The sequence below is a fragment of the Ictidomys tridecemlineatus genome, chromosome 15, assembly GCF_052094955.1.
Source record: "Ictidomys tridecemlineatus isolate mIctTri1 chromosome 15, mIctTri1.hap1, whole genome shotgun sequence".
Classification (NCBI taxonomy): domain Eukaryota; kingdom Metazoa; phylum Chordata; class Mammalia; order Rodentia; family Sciuridae; genus Ictidomys; species Ictidomys tridecemlineatus.
The window spans coordinates 29,374,301-29,391,019 of NC_135491.1; the positions used below are offsets into that span (position 1 = coordinate 29,374,301).

Below are 16,719 nucleotides of genomic sequence, written 5' to 3' on the forward strand. Positions count from 1 at the left end.
ATGCTGCCCAATGTCACCATCCAGCCCAACTTGACTGACATCCCATCTCTGAAAGCAGCCGCCTCCCTCTTGGGACACCTTAGTCCCCATCTTTAGTTGGGGCAACTCCCAGCTTGGGACACCTGCTGGGACCTAGAAGCAATATCATGGTACCTATAGTCCCCAACCCCCCATCTCCCCCACAGCCACTAACCCAGCACAGAGCTTGTGGCTACGCAGCCAGTCTGTGGCTCGCAAAGCCTGGCCCTGAACTGCCCGATACAAAACAGTTCTCCACCACAGGTGTGCAGCCCCCGGAGCGCAGCCAAGACCTCCAGTGACAGAGGTTCCTGATCGGGAGGTAGAAAGGGAGGGGGCGAGTGAGGTACAGTTTAAAGACTAAATTAGAGACCAGGAATCGTGAGGTCTCCAGGCGATATAAGGACACAAGGAGATAAGACCAGGTGCCCACATCACACCAGGGGGCCTCAAAGGAGATCCTTGGGGTGCAGCCTCCCATAGGGAACGGCAAGTGCTATACCCCCCCTCCAGGAGCTTCACCCCTAAGACCAACCCTCCCACCCTAGTAACCTTCCCCATCCTGAGGGTGGAGATACCAGCAAACAACAGACAACCCACCTATTGGATGAGATGGGAAAGAGGAAAGATACTGAACTCCAACAAAAACAATCCTTGTGTCTTCCTTCAAGATTTCTTTTCTTTTTTCTCTCTTCTTTTTTCTTTTCCTTCTCTCTCTTCTCCTACCCTCACATCCCCCACATTTGTGAAGTCAAGTACTTTTCATGACTTAGGCTAACGAGGACTGGGGTGACTGAATAGTGTATTACAGTTGTGCAGTATATTCTTTTATCTCCTATTTTTTACATTTTAAAATTTTTCTTAATTTTTATGTTTTTTTGTACTCTCTCCATTGTCTTCTCACTTACTTGTCTCCCCCAAATCACTTTCTCTCTTTTCTCCTGCTACTAGCCAACTTCTTTAGATTCCTCCTTCAAGCTTCCTAAGGTCTAATAACTCTATATCCTCCCCTCCTTCCTCCTTAACATCTCATCCTACACCTCACCCCTGGTTCTCTCTTTGTCCACCACCAGAAATTGTAGACCCTTTTGCAATATCAAGCTACCTACAGTCCCTTGCAAACCTACTATCTATATTATAGGTAATAATTGAGCACAATATTTCTGTGTATTGTGACAAAACCATAAGCATAAACTTAATAGCAGCTATTTGGTTTAAGACTGTATATTGTTTGATGGAGATCTGTTAATATTGTTCTCCCCCTTAAAGGAGAGGTATTGGAACCCTGCAGGACACTATAATCTTACAGGGTAAAGACTGTAACAACTCAGATCCACAGTACTAGAAGTGAAGACACATGAGCAACACAAAAAAGCAAAGAAAGAAAGTTACCTAAACCAAGACACTAGGTTATTAGAATCCATGGCCAGCACAGCAGAAGAAATGACAGAGAAGGAGTTCAGGATATACATAATTAAAATGTTCCGTGAATTAAAGGATGATATAAGAGAGCAAATACAGACAGCAAAAGATCATTTCAATAAAGAGCTACACAAGCAAATACAGGAAGCAAAAGATTACTTCAATAAGGAGACAGAGGTTCTGAAAAAAAAAAAAACCAGAAATCCTTGAGATGAAGGAAACAATAAACCAAATTAAAAATTCAATAGAAAGCACCACCAACAGATTAGATCACTTGGAAGACAGAACCTCAGATAATGAAGAAAAAATATATAATCTTGAAAATAAAGTTGACCACACTGTGAAGATGGTAAGAAACCATGAGCAGAACATTCAAGAATTATGGGATAATATAAAAAGACCAAATTTAAGAATTATTGAGATAAAGGAAGGCATAGAGTTACAAACCAAAGGAATGAACAATCTATTCAATGAAGTAATATCAGAAAATTTTCCAAACATGAAGAATGAATTGGAAAATCAAATACAAGAGGCTTATAGGACACTAAATGTACAAAATCAAAACAGATCTACACCAAGGCACATTATAATGAAAATGCCTAGCATACAGAATAAAGGGAGAATTTTAAAAGCCACAAGCGAAAGGAATTAGATTACATACAGGGGGAAACCAATTAGGATCTCTGCAGATTTCTCACCCCAGAACCTGAAAGCTAGAAGATCCTTGAACAATATATACCAAGCTCTGAAAGAAAATGGATGCCAACCAAGAATCTTATATCCAGCAAAATTAAGCTTCAGATTTGATGATGAAATAAAAACTTTCCATTATAAACAAAAGTTAAAAGAATTTGCAATTAGAAAGCCTGCACTACAGAACATCCTCAGCAAAATATCCCATGAGGAGGAAATGAAAAACAACAATGAAAATCAGCAAAGGGAGGTATTACACTAAGGAAAAACTAATCAAAGGAGAAATGAAGTCAAGTTAAATTATCAAAAATAAACAAAAATGATTGGGAATACAAATCATGTCTCAATAATAACCCTGAATGTTAACAGCTTAAACTCACCAATCAAAAGACATAGACTGGAAGACTGGATTAAAAAAAAAAAAAAGATCCAACAATACGCTGCCTTCAAGAGACTCATGTCATAGGAAAAGACATCCACAAACTGAAGATGAAATGTTGGGAAAAAACATACTACTCACATGGACTGTGGAAACAAACAGGGGTTTCCATCATCATATCAAATAAAGTAGACTTTAAGCCAAAGTTAATCAAAAGGGATAAAGAAGGATGTTACATGCTGCTTATGGGAACCACACATCAACAAGACATAACAATTATAAATATATATGCCCCAAACAATGGAGCATCTACATTCATGAAACAAACTCTTCTCAAGTTCAAAAGTCAAATAGACCGCAACACAATAATTCTGGGGGACTTTAACACTCCTCTATCACTACTGGATAGATCTTCCAAACAAAAGCTAAACAAAGAAACTATAGAGCTGAATAATACAATCAATAACTTAGACTTAACAGACTTACATAGAATATTTCATCTATCAACGAATGGATGAAATATTCTCAGCAGCACATGGATCCTTCTCTAAAATAGACCATATATCATGCCACAAAGCAGCTCTTAGCAAATACAAAAAAGTAGAGATACTACACTGCATTCTATCAGATCATAATGGAATGAAATTAGAAATCAATGATAAAATAAATTAAAAAAAACAGAAGCTACTCCAACACCTGGAGACTAAATAATATGCTATTGAATGAACAATGGATTACAGAAGACATTAAAGAGAAGATTAAAAAAATCTTAGAGATAAATGAAAACACTGATACAACATATCAAAATTTCTGGGACACTATGAAGGCAGTACTAAGAGGAAAGTTCATTGCATGGAGTTCATTCCTTAAAAGAAGAAAAAGTCAACAAATAAATGACTTAACACTACAGCTCAAAGCCCTAGAAAAAGAAGAAAAAAATCACCACCAAAAGCAAATGTTTTGAACAACCAATTAAAAAAAAAAGAAGACAGGAAATAATCAAAATCAGAGCTGAAAGCAATGAAATTGAAACAAAAGAACTAATTGAAAAAATTGACAGAACAAAAAGTTAGTTCTTTGAAAAAATAAATAAAATTGATAAACTCTTAGCCATGCTAACAAAGAGAAGGAGACAGAAAACTCAAATTACTGACATTGTGATGAAAAAGGAAATATCATGATGGACAGTACAGAAATACAGAAGATAATTAGAAATTATTTGGAAAATTTGTGCTCCAATAAAATAGAAAATCCAAAGGCATTGACAAATTTCTAGAGTCATATGATTTGCCTGAACTTAATCAGGATGATATACACAAGTTAAACAGATCAATTTCAAGCAATAAAATAGAAGATGCCATCAGAAGCCTACCAACCAAGAAAAGCCCAGGACCAGATGGACACACAGCCGAGTTCTACAAGACCTGTAAAAAAGAACTAATACCAATACTCTCCAATTTATTTCAGGAAACATAAAAAGAGGCACATTATATGTCTAATTCCTAGGTCCTTGATCCACTTTGAGTCTTGTGCATGGTGAGAGAAAGGGGCTTAATTTTATTTTCCTGCACATGGATTTCCAGTTCTCCAAGCACCATTTGTTGAAGAGGCTATCCTTTTTCCAATATATGTTTTTGGAAAGCAGTATGGAGATTCCTTGGAAACCTTAGAATGGAACCACCATTTGAACCAGCTATCCCACTCCTCAGTTTATACCCAAAGGACTTAAAACCATACTACAGTGATGCAGCTACATCAATGTTTATAGCAGCACGATTCACAATAGCTAAATTGTGGAACCAACCTAGATGCCCTTCAATAGATGAATGGATTTATCAGTTTCTTTAGAAACTGTGATATATATGTATACACAATGGAATGTTAATCAGTATTAAGAAAATAAAATCATGGCATTTGCAGATAAGTAGATGGAGTTGGAGAATATCATGCTAAGTGAAGTTAGCCAATCTGCAAAAACCAAAGGCCGAATGTTTCCTCTGATATGTGGATGCTGATCCATAATAGGAGTGAGGGGGAGCCTAGGAGGGATGGAGGAACTTTAGATAGGGCAAAGGGGAGGGAGGAGAAGGGAGGGGGCATGGGTGTATGAATGATGTGGAATGAAATGAACATCATTGCCCTAAGTACATGTATGAAGATACGAATGATGTGAGTCTTCTTTGTGTACAACCAGTGACTTGAAAAATTGTGCTCTATAACTGAAATGCATTCTGCTGTCATGGATAACAAATTAGAACAAATAAATAAAATAAAAATTTTTTAGAAAGTGGTTTAGACTTAGAAATTAACCATTTATTGGCTTAGAAAAACTATAATTTTTTTTTTCACTTTTTAGGGGGTGGGTACCAGGGATTGAACTCAGGGGCACTCGGCCTTATTTTGTATTTTATTTAGAGGCTGGGTCTCATTGAGTTGCTCAGTGCCTTGCTTTTGCTGAGGCTGACTTTGAACTCATCATCCTCCTGCCTCAGCCTCCCAAGCTGCTGGGATTATAGGCATGTGCCACAGCACCCAGCCCATAATTTCACTCTCGATTGCAGCATTGAAGTGGGTGAGGGTGGTGATAGCCAAACAAAACACATGAAATGGTCTGAATCAAGGATGCCCTGGCTTCCCCAAGATGATGGGAAGCAAGCCCTCATCACTTTTCTCTCTGCAGACGTAACATGGTGGCTGGATTTAGAGTATCAATCCTACAATCATTTCTCTGCTGGCTCTGGAAGCTGTAGGCATGAAATAAATCCAGCTACTAGAGCTCCATAGGTCTCTGCTCAAGAGAAAGTTCTCCCAGGTTACCCATGAGCATCCAGTGCGGCTGGGATGGGTGACCCCAGCCCAGGTGCAGAAGGTCTGCCTGCTGCTTCACCGGGTGCCGAAGTCTGGCTGCAGCAAAATAACCGGGGGGTGACGAACAACTTGTGTAGATTGATACAGCAGGAGTGGGAGCCGTTTATTGTAGGACAGGAGCGGTATTTATACATTCCACACAGCTTATCTAATTAGCATAAACTAGATACAGCAGTCAACCAATAAGGAATCTCCACACTTAATGGCTCACTGGCCTTACTTCACAAACCACTCCCTCTGGCATTTTGCCAGGCGCCATCCTGACTTGTTTACAGACTCTAACAACCGGGCGGGGGAAGGAAGCAGGGTTCCCCGACATCTCGCCCAGTGCCTGCCATACGGGACTCAATGAACCTGGATTGAAGAGAACCATACCAGGAGCTTCAGGAAAGAAGAGAGGACCAGCGAGGTGAGATGAGAAACTGGCGGTCCACTGCCGCAGTCCGGCTGCAGCAGAATAACTGGGGGGTGACGAATAACTTCTGTACATTGATGCAGCAGGAATGGAAGCCGTTTATTGTAGGACAACAGAGCTATTTATACATTTTGCACAGCTTATCTAATTAGCATAAACTAGATACATCAGTCAACCAATAAGGAATCTCCACACTTAATGGCTTGCTTTTGTTACTTCTCAAACCACTCCCTCTGGCATTTTGCCAGGCACCATCCAGACTTGTTTACGAACTCTAACATTTCTCTGGCAAAATACCACGTGTTATTTTGACTTGTCTACAGACCTTAACAGTCCACCAGGGAGCCCCCACCCCTCTTGGTGGGGAGAGGAATACCAGTTCAAGCGCCTCGAGCTGGGAAGAATGCCATTCCCGGTCTGAGGGCTGTCCAGGGCAGGGGATGCTGTCAGAGGAAGAACGGAAGCAGCAGATCCAACCAGAGGGAAAAGATGAAGGGAGGGCCTGGATGTGCGCATTGGCCCGAGTGTGTAATTCTAGGCGGGAAGAGTGTGTTCATTTCTGTGCATTCTCACAAGCCTAAGAATAAGGAAATGAATGGAGCAGCATAGGAGTGGCCAAATTGATTTAAAAGAAAAAAAAAAAGGGAGGAGTTTGGAAAAGTGACCCCCAAAGGCCTCTAGGTTGAGTGTTTGGTCCCCAGCCCCTGGTGGCATGGGGAGGCAGTGGAGCCTTTAACAGGTGGGGTCTCATGGGGAGAAGTTAGGTGGCTAGGAGTGTGCCTTTCAAAGAGACATTGGATCCTTGACCCCTTTCTCTCTCTCTCCCTTTTGCTTCCTTGGTGCCACAGGGACAGCATCCTCTGCCACATGCTTCCACCCTGGTGTGCGGCCTCACCATGGAACCCAAAGCACGGGAGCCACCTTCAGGTCCCCTTAGACACGTTGAAGACATTTCACAACATGCTGTTTGTCTAATGGAATCAGTTCAGAGACACCGGAGAAAGAGGGAATTTGCTTTTGAAAAACTGGTAGTGCCCGCATAGGGTTGAAGGTGTGCAGAATTTCATACAGAAGGCAGGGTCTGTGTTTTTGTTTGGCACAATACAGTGGGTGAGCACCTCACTGTACTTTTGTTGAGACGGACCATTTGAGAGCTCTTGGACAAATTCATTGGAAATGAAAGGCCACAGGGAAAAAAATATAAGATTGTTTTAAAGCTGAAACAATTACATTCTGAAAAACGAGACAATGCTCACCTCCAGTTCGCTTCCAGGAGAGACCCACACTTACGCGTACTGCCACCAAGATGCCTCCCTTCTATAGGCAGAGGGACGGCACTGGAGTCAGGCAGCACTGGCTATTCTGTAAGGAATCTCAGATCAAAAGCTGAAGTCAGGGGCTGGGTTGCAGCTCAGCGGTTGAGCGCTGGCCTAGCATGTGTGAGGCACTGGGTTCAATCCTTGCCTGATAGTTGCTTCAAACCTGAAAGCTCTCTACCTCATCTTCTGCCTTATTTTTCTTTTTTTGTTAATTTTTTTTAGTTGTTGATGACTTTTATTTATTTATATGCAGTGCTTAGAAGCGAACCCAGTGCCTCACACATGCCAGGCAAGTGTGCTACCACTGAGCCCCAGCCCCAGCCCCCTGGCTTTCTTGTTCCTGCGCTAATCCAACTTACACTGTAGACCCTGTGGAATCTCATTAAAAGAAGTACTTCCAGGCCAGGTGCGGTGGTGCATGCCTGTCATCCTTTCAGCTCAGGAGGCTGAGGCAGGAGGATCGCGAGTTCAAAGCCAGCCTCAGCAATGGTGAGGAGCTAAGCAACCCAGTGAGATCCTGTCTCTAGATAAAATACAAAATAGGGCTGGGATGTGGCTCTTAGTTCAATCCTTGGTACCAAAAAAGAAAAAGTATTACTTCCAAAAATGCCAGAGTCACTGGTCAGCATCCTAAATGTCTTACGATAGCAGCCGCCATCCTGGCAAGACCCATGGGTTTCGATTTATCTAATAGGCTCTGCAAATTACTGAGCTTCAAAAATCTAGTTCTCTTGCCAAATGCCATTTCTTGTGATCCCTGGACCATCGACTCCCCCTGTCCCAACTTTTCTTCCAGATGTTTGTTATCCACTTACCAGTCCTCACCTTGAAACCTCCACTCAAATGACATCATTCCCCAGAACCTCCCTGACTCATCTCCTGGGGCCCCCAAATTATGGTAGATCCCTCTTCTTCAGATGGATATTCCACTTACCGTGGGCAAAAGCTCTTAGCGTGTTCAGTCTTCTACTCGTTCTTATGTACATGTTTTATCTTACCAGACAGCACGTCCTGCAGGTAAGAATTGTGACTTTGTTTTGTTCTTGACTGTGTCTAGCACCGAGCTTTACGTATGACAAGCCCCTGCTCATTGAACGTTTGAGATTGAAACATTGACATGATGACAGGGGAAAAAAAAAAAAAAGGCTTTTCTGGTAATCCAGGAAAATATGGATGATTTCAGAAAATAAACTCAAGAGGAAAATGAGAAAAACAAGATGCGGTTCATATTTACCGAGTGACAGCTCGTGATTCAAAATCATCACAAAGATCCTTCACACTGGATGACAGGATCTGAAAATTAATGACTGTGAGGCAGCATAAAGGAATGAGTCAGCAACTAACTTATCACTGCGGATCTTCTCTACATCCCAGGGAAAACAGAGCAAGCAGCACCCCTCGGTCCTGGAGGCCCCCCGCCCGGGGCAGCAGCAGACCTCACAGTGGCCCGGGCGCTCCCGGTGGGCTCCCTCTAGAGTCCTGTTGGTGGCTTGCTCCCAGGACTGGCTTGCCAGGCGGGGCTGGACAGCATCTGAGGAGTAGCTTCAACATGCCGCTCCAGAGGGAGGGGAGAAGAAACGCAGTGTCCGGTACTCCTCTTCACTACCAAAGCCTGCCCTCCAATGGATGCCAGTTGGCTGGCCTCTGGAGATGGTAAGGAGGCGAGCACACGAGTCCAAGGCAGCTGGAGTCAATCACTGTTCTAAAAGAAGCACGAGATGCTTCTAGTCTGGCGTGAGGCTCGCTGTGAGTTTTGGGAAAGCTCATCTAGTCAAAGATTAATGCGGTGACCCCCAGCTGACACAGGGTATTGTATAAAATGCTGAGGAAACAAGGCTCCTACGCACGCTGAGTTTTTACTGTCTCTGGGTTCAAAATCAGTTTAAATTACTATATGATCAAATTAATCCAGGGCATGTCTGGATGTCTTTCAATTATTGAAGGGAAATTCCATCATTCAGTACCGTAAAAGGAGCTGTCCTCGCCTACCCTCCCATGCTGTCTGTGGCTGACCTCGTTTCTTCTAATACTAGTCTCCCAAGGTCCAACCCAAATACCCTCCAAATGAGACGGAGTATAATTCTGCTTTCAAATACTCTTAGAGAAAAGATGCTATCTGCAACGAAAGCAGACTTTTGTAAAGGGGATGTGGCTGAATAAAAATTTCGAGTCCTTTTAAGGTTACAGATTCCCATATTAAAAAAAAAAATTTTTTTTTGAGAAAGCCCAGCACTGCTTTATGCACCACATTGTGTGTGTGCCTGGGCTCCTCTGTGGGTCCCCCGTATCACTCGGGGAGCACTTACCCTGGAGTAAGTGCGCAGCCTCTAACCGACTGTGTGTGTACCTGCAGACTCTGCCAAGGGCTAGGAAACCTGGCACAATCCAGAGGCACAGTCAGCCTCACCCGGGAGGCCTCTGCCAGTCCTCGGGATGGAGACAGCAGCAAGTCAACAATCTCACCCAGCATTACAAGGGACACCACGTGGAGACGGAAGGATGCGCAGAGAGGGCAAGGACCCCCAGAGGACCAGAATGCCAAAGGGTGGAAGCGTCCCCCATGGGGCAGGCAGGTGAGGAAGAGGGCGGAGGCGAGAAAAACTGCCCAGACAAGGGATGGGAATTGAAGAAGCAGGTAAGAAGTGACAGGACCCTTCTCTAGAGGGTCGGTGGAGCCAGCTGTGGCACAGTACCTAGGCTCTCAGCACCCCAGGGGCAGGGCTTTGACCTACTGTGTTCACTGAGACATCCCCAGACCCAGAACCTTACCTGGCTCTCTCTGTCCATGATACCATCACCCACCCCCAAAATAGCTGCTGCTTCTCCTCCTCCTCCTCCTCCTCCTCCTCCTCCTCCTCCTTCTTCTCCTTCTTCTCCTTCTTCTTCTTCTTCTTCTTCTTCTTCTTCTTCTTCTTCTTCTTCTTCTTCTTCTTCTTCTTCTTTTTCTTCTTCTTTCTGGTTATAAAATTGATAGACACTCATTGTAAAAAAATTTAAGCAATACAGAAAATCTGAAGAAGAAAACAACTTTTAGAAATGTCACCTCTGGGGCTGGGGATGTGGCTCAAGCAGTAGCGCGCTCGCCTGGCATGCGTGTGGCCCGGGGTTCGATCCTCAGCACCACACACAAACAAAGATGTTGTGTCCGCCGAGAATTAAAAAATAAATATTAAAAAATTCTCTCTTTCTCTCTCTTTAAAAAAGAAAAAAGAAAAAAGAAATGTCACCTCTGGAGCTGGGGGATGTGGCTCAGCGGTGGAGCACTTGCCTTGCCCCTGTGAGGCACTGGGTTCCATCCTCAGCACCACATAAAAATAAAATAAATAAAAATAAAAGATCTTGTGCCCATCTCTAACTAAGAAAAACAATTAATAAGAAGCAATGTCACCCCTGCCCCGAGTTTGGTCAACCCATCAGCGTCGGTTCTTGCAATTCCTAATGCAGGGCTCTAGCGGCACTTCCGGAGTCCCCGCTATCGGGGACTTTTGTATTGAAGACGGGACCCTTGGTGACTTGGTCTGGGCATGATTTCATTCAGCAAGCTAAAAAAGAAAGAAAGCTACCTCTACGCTTTGTTGGTAGAAACAATGCGTTCTGAAAGCCTCTCTTGATTCTCTGCTTCCTGATGCTCTTGATGAAAGTGCTGGAAAACTCCCCCTTCCTCCCTGCCCCCGGCACCCTCGGAAAAACACTGGTGTCAGGCGTCGGCACAGCGGGACAGCTGGAAAGCACCGATGGCCTTCAGGGTCTGCTTAACAAAAGGCAGAAGACAGCACTTGTACAAGAACCGACAGGAAACTCTGAGTCGAACCTTGCCAGAATCCTTACCTAACTGAGACTGCGGGGATAGCTCACGGTCACCTGCTCAGTTACCAGACACCTTCCCCCACCATTCTCCAATGCTGTTGGGAGCATGAAAATATTTTCTCAAGTATTATGCAGACCGATTTTCCTTCTGATCGTGCCCCCAAAGGCCAAAAAATCGAATATCAGATCATGTAGTACAAGACACACGGTCTACTCATCTAACAGATTGTCACTCAATGATCTCTTCTCATTTTAGAATATCATTCTAGAATTTTCTGCCCTTCCCATCCATTTCTTCTTGACTACTGTGATAAAAAGTACAAATAGAGTCACTGAGACTTGACAAGGAAGTGTCTGAGAGACAGACAGACAGACAAAATAGATTCATACTTTAAGAATATTAGAAAACCTTCTTGGAAGTGTTCATCTTTGGGCTGGAGTGGTGGCACAGGGGTAGAGCACTTGCCTGACGTGTGTGAGGCCCTGGGTTCAATCCTTAGCACTACATAAAAAAATGAATAAATTAAATAAATAAAAGATCCATTGACAATTAAAAAACTGTTTTTTTTTTTTTTAAAAAAGTGTTCATCTTTTAAAGAGGAGTAGTCCTTTCTGAAGGCCTTCATTGCGATCTCTTCTTTGCAGTTCTGGGAATTGGACGCAGGGTGTCATGCCTGCCAGGCAAGTTCTCTGCCACTGAGCTACACCTCCAACCCAGGCCTGCATTATAAACAGGCAAAAATGAATCAACAGGATCTGTTCCCTTTCCTCCTAAACACTCCTCCGCTCCTGCGAGCAGCAATTTCCCCTTGGCAAAGGCATGCGAAATAGTGCACAGATGCTGGGTAATCCATTAGCCATCGAACGAGGTCCCCTCTGCTGTGATTTAACAGAAGAAAGGGGGAATGAGGTGCACTCTGTACCCTAAATCAGGCATTTTTACAGCCGCTCCCCAGTATCCAGACACCAATGCTTCTGCCCACAAGGAACTGTCCTGTCAGGGAGAGGAGCACTCGGCAGGAAGCAATTAGCTGGCTTCCACTAGAGACCTCCTGCTGCGCCATGAAGGGCCTCTGAAGCGACTTTGTCAAACCAAGACCAGCAGCTGCCAACGTGCCTCCGTCCCTCGGCTTCCCCCCTTGACAATTTCTGTTTGGTTCTCGCCCACGTGCGCCCTCCCGGCCGACTTTCCTATCCAACGCTTTTGCCTGAGTCTGTGGCTCCCTGTCCACTGGGAACCCTGAGCCCCACAGAGCACCTCCGTCTCCCCCAAGGGCTGTCCCCTTGTCCACCTCTTTGACAAACACTGGCTGTGGACTCCAGGGGCCACTCTTTAAGCCACCAGCTTTCTGTGACCCCGGCCACACTTTGCTCCCCGTCTGGACTCTTTCTTTGTTTCCCTAGTGCTGGGGAGGGGTGCCAGGGCCTCACACCTGTCAGGCCGGTGACCTTGAATGAGTCACATCGTCATGGCTCAGTTTCCTCCCTTCTGAAATGGGCCTCGATGACCGAACCTACCTCTTGGTGGTGTGAGGAGGATTCAGGGAAGAAACCCTTAGAATAGGGGGTACCTGATGCAGAGTAGCCCCCCGTGGATGTCAGCCATCACCATCCACCTCCGCCTCTGGGTTTCTTCCAGACCAGGGCTAAGAGAACCTCTCCTCCAGAGGGTCACCTAATGGTGCAGGCCGACGAGGTCTCGTTTTCAGGAAACGTTACCTGAGAGAAACTAACCTCCATTAACAGGCACTCCTGAATTCTATATTTCCGTGAGCTTCTGCAGTTGAGGAAAGCATTTTTCAATTCTGAATTATTAATTTAATCTGACACAAATCTCATCTTTAATGCAGGCAAGAGGGAGGCCCTGTCAAGGCTCATATATAGAAAAATCAATTCAAATACATTTCAAGGAAAACTGCTTTTACCAAAACTACAGAGAAAGATCCAAGGCGAGGGTCTTGAAGGGGCGCTTTGACTTACCTACCCAGTCGCTTAGAAGAACTCCAGGGCTGAATGTCAAAGTCAATGAAACCCAGCAGCCTTCAAAGTGATGTACATGCTCTGGAATACTACACAGTGGTTAAAAATAATGGAGGTGAATAATCCTCCATGACATACTGTTAAGTGAAAGAAACACGTTCCCAAAATCATGTCAGTGTGAGTTAAAAAAAAAAAAAAAAAGCAGGGGAAATGGCACCCACCCATGGTCCCAGTTACTGGGGAAGTTAAGGTGGGAGGATCCCTTGAGCCCAGGAGTTCAAGGCCAGCTGGGCAACATCGTGAGAACTCGCATCAAAAAAGAATGCCCCAGACAGGCACCGTGGTGCATGCCGGTAATCCCAGCGGCTTGGGAGACTGAGGCAGGAGGATTGCAGATTTGAAGCCAGCCTCCGAACTTAGTGAGGCTGTATGCAACCTGGTGAGACCCTGTTTCAAAATAAAAAAATCAAAAGGGCTGGGATGTGACTCAGTGTTCAAATGCACTTGGGTTCAATCTCTGGTGCCAACAAAACAAAAAGTGCCATCAAACAAAACAATGAAACAAAAGACGAGAAAAACCTGCAAGAATCTGAAAAGGATTTTCACATGATTACCACACACTTTCACAGGTCTATCCATTCCTCCTGTGAAAAACAAACAAACAAACAAACAAAAAACGCTTTTTAAACGACCGATATTTATATTTGGCTGCAAAGGACTGATTTGTTTTGTAATAAAATAGATTTGCATTTTTGAACATAGAACACTGATTAGATGATAACACAAAAGAAAGTGTGGAAAGGGGGTGAAGGGCCTCCCCCCGTGGGCCAACCCCCCCAGAGCTGGCCGGAAAACTGCCCAGAGGAAGGCTGGTGGCCAAGGCCCTTCCGTCTCGAGGTCTGTGTTAGTTACTAGAGTCCAACTGACTAGACAGAGGTAGGAGTTAAAGCAGAGGGGCTTAATGCATGGACTTGACCCGAGGGATTTCCCAAAAGCAAATATTAATAACACCAATTTCAGCAAACATCCAAGTCGGCACAGTGAGGATGCATTTGCATTACTACGAAAGCTTTTAGCAAATTGAGCCACGACAATAAAACCTTACCTTAGCATGTCTTCACCCTCCTTTAAGTAGCCCTCTTGGGGAGAATAAGAAGTTGGCAGAAAAGGTTTATATGGCTTATTGCTAAAAAGAAAAAGAAAGAGAAAGAAAAAAACAGACAAAATTACACTTGAGAAGAAATTATTTCTCATAGTTCATACATTAGTTTCCACAGCTCTGCTAGACTCAAAGGTGATTAAATCTTCAGTTAAACTGAGTTTCAAAAACTCGAACAATGGCTTTCTTGAAGTTGTTTTTTTTTTTCTTTCAGGACCTCTATTTTGTAATACCTATTTCTATTTTTTTTTTTTTTTTTTTTTTTTTTTTGCTCAGCGTGTGTGTCCGACTGCTTTTGCACAAGTGACATCTGAAGGAACAGATTTGTCACAGGAAAAGACCATTATAATTCACCAATAGAAGGGACTTCTGCACACTGAATCCGATTTGCCCAACTGATCCGAACTAAGCCTAGAAGCAAATATGTAATGCTGGCCATATTTGGCAATTATGAAAGCAAGAATCGCTGATTTTATGTTAAGCTTCTTTTTGATAGATGCTCCACCAACCTCACCACAGATTTTCATGGATTACCTGCCACCTTTACCTGTATCCAACACGGGCCCCACCATGGAGCTGGTGAAAGACAAATTCCTCAGTGATCTGTGTGCATCGATCCCCAGTGCTAAGCATCCTCGAGGGAGACACTGTTGCAATAAATATTAACACACCAGAGACACTTTGCACACTCACAACTGCCATCTCCTCCGTTCAGCACTGCACGATGGACGTAGTCAACGTCTAAGACAAAACGAAGAAAACGTCCACTCCAAATAATTGTTAGCTGGAGCGAGAGGGGCTCAGCAAGAGGGGCTGCTAGGGATTGGGCTGAGAGGGTTAAGGAGTTGGTAGGAAGCTTTCCATTTCCAAAAAGGATGAGCACAGATGCTCCGCTCGACCCTCTTCTCGTCGATCCTGGCCAAGTTTGGAGGCCATGAGAAGGAACAGCAGATGGTTCCATGTGAGTGAGTCAAAAGGAAGTTGCGGTGCCGTCAGCTCCTAGCAACTGAACTACAGGATGCCAAGAAAGCCAGGCGGCTCTGAGGAGCAGCGCGGCAGGGTGCTGGAACCCAGCGCTCAGGAGAGCAGAGAAGCCGCGAGACCCCCACCCGGCAGGACGATCCCGTGCCCACCCACACCCGCCCTTCCTGTCCCCCCTGGGTTCCTGTGCCAGCCTACCTGACCGTACTCATGCCAGTCACCTGGCTGCTCATTTCAGGATCACCTTTCGAATTCCAGTGACACCTGGCCCAGAGTCAAAGAATAACACCCCCTGCTTCCCGGGAGAAGCCCCCAGCTCTAACACACTTGGACCAGCTGGACCAAGGACTCTGCAGGCCAAGAGGCAGCGTCCCCGCCACCCAGGGTCCAACGCGGCAGCCCAAATGGTGAGACAAGCAGGTGGCACACACTGGCCAGGACTCGAGAAGCCTGGGGAACATGCCTCCTGGAGCCACGGTGTGTTCTGTTCTCCTGCTTAAAAACCAGCTCAGTGGCCAGCAAGGAGGCTGGGGATTCCGGGTGGGCTGCACCAGGAGTCACACTCTGGCAGGAATGGCCTTGGCGGAAGTGTGTGAGTACACCCCGGGACACACCCCACTACAGCTGAAATGGCCAAGGTCACCCTGAGCCTGGCAATTCACTGGATTTGCCATATTCTCATGAATCCCTGCTAACTGGTGGCACCAGTAAAACGGCAGTTCCTCTCCTCCTCACTCTGTGGGTCCATCACTGTCCCGTAGAAGATAGAACTCACGGTGGCAAAGCTAGCTGGGAAATAAACCCGTCCTCCAGGTACCCAATGGATGAAGCTGCTTCAGAGCATTGTATTTAAGCATTAACAATAGCACAAGTTGGGCAATATCAACCTCACACACCTTTTAAAGACAGATGAGGAAACCGAGGCTCAGGTTATGTGACCTCTTACACAGCTAAGGGGTGAAGCCCAGATTCAACTCCAGGTGGATCTGACTCTAAAACCTTGGCTCCCTTTAACAACAGACAGCCCGGAAACTTTGAGCTTTACCCAAGAAAACAAAGCAAACACAAAGGAAAAGCAGTGAAAGAAAGAAAATAAGAGCTGGGTACAGGGTCACACTCCTGTGATCCTGGCAGCTTGGGAGGCTGAGGCAGGAGGATCACAAGTTCAAGGCCAGCCTCAGCAACTTAGCAAGTCCCTGCCTCAAAATAAAAAATGATTAAGTAAAAAAAAAAAAAAAAAAAAGGGCTGGGGATGTCACTCAGTGGTCAAGTGCTCCTGGGTTCAATCCCTAGTATCAAAATAAATAAATGAATAAATAAACAAAACAAAGTAAGAGCGGGAAGATACTGTCATTCTAAATTTTATGAAAAGTGAATGTATGCAGGCGTTAAAAAAAAATCTCATGTGAAAAGCATGAGGAAGGGCACCAAAGTGACACAGTGCCCATTCATGCCTTTCTTGGCCACGTTATAGCAAGTGATGAGCCTTCTGGTGAACTCCTCAGTAAGAGCAACTTGAAACTCAGGCCTTATGACTGAGATGGAGGAAATGGAACTGTTATGCTGCTGGTGGGAACAAAATATGCTATCATCACCTCATCACCTCAGAAAAATTCGGCAATTTCTTAAAAAGTAAAACACACACCTCCTAGCCAGTCTACCCCTAGGTATTTACCCA

The 16,719-nt window shown here is 44.7% G+C and overlaps 2 long non-coding RNA genes across 8 annotated transcripts; both read right to left on the reverse strand.

Moving 5' to 3' along the window:
* Positions 1–3,840: 3,840 nt before the first annotated feature.
* LOC144370849 (uncharacterized) lies at positions 3,841–9,944 on the reverse strand. 7 transcript variants are annotated; one of them, XR_013430867.1, is made up of 4 exons: positions 9,421–9,944; positions 8,349–8,816; positions 7,052–8,197; positions 3,841–6,372 (listed from the first exon to the last, which is right to left on the reverse strand). It is a non-coding gene; the product is annotated as an uncharacterized LOC144370849 (long non-coding RNA). The 7 variants fall into 7 exon arrangements; XR_013430866.1 differs by having other exon boundaries at positions 7,052–8,125; positions 8,349–8,407; positions 8,551–9,944; XR_013430865.1 differs by having other exon boundaries at positions 8,349–8,407; positions 8,551–9,944.
* Positions 9,945–10,157: 213 nt separating this feature from the next.
* On the reverse strand, positions 10,158–14,374 carry LOC144371063 (uncharacterized). The gene is made up of 2 exons (XR_013431221.1): positions 14,007–14,374; positions 10,158–13,545 (listed from the first exon to the last, which is right to left on the reverse strand). It is a non-coding gene; the product is annotated as an uncharacterized LOC144371063 (long non-coding RNA).
* Between the last annotated feature and the right edge of the window lie 2,345 nt (positions 14,375–16,719).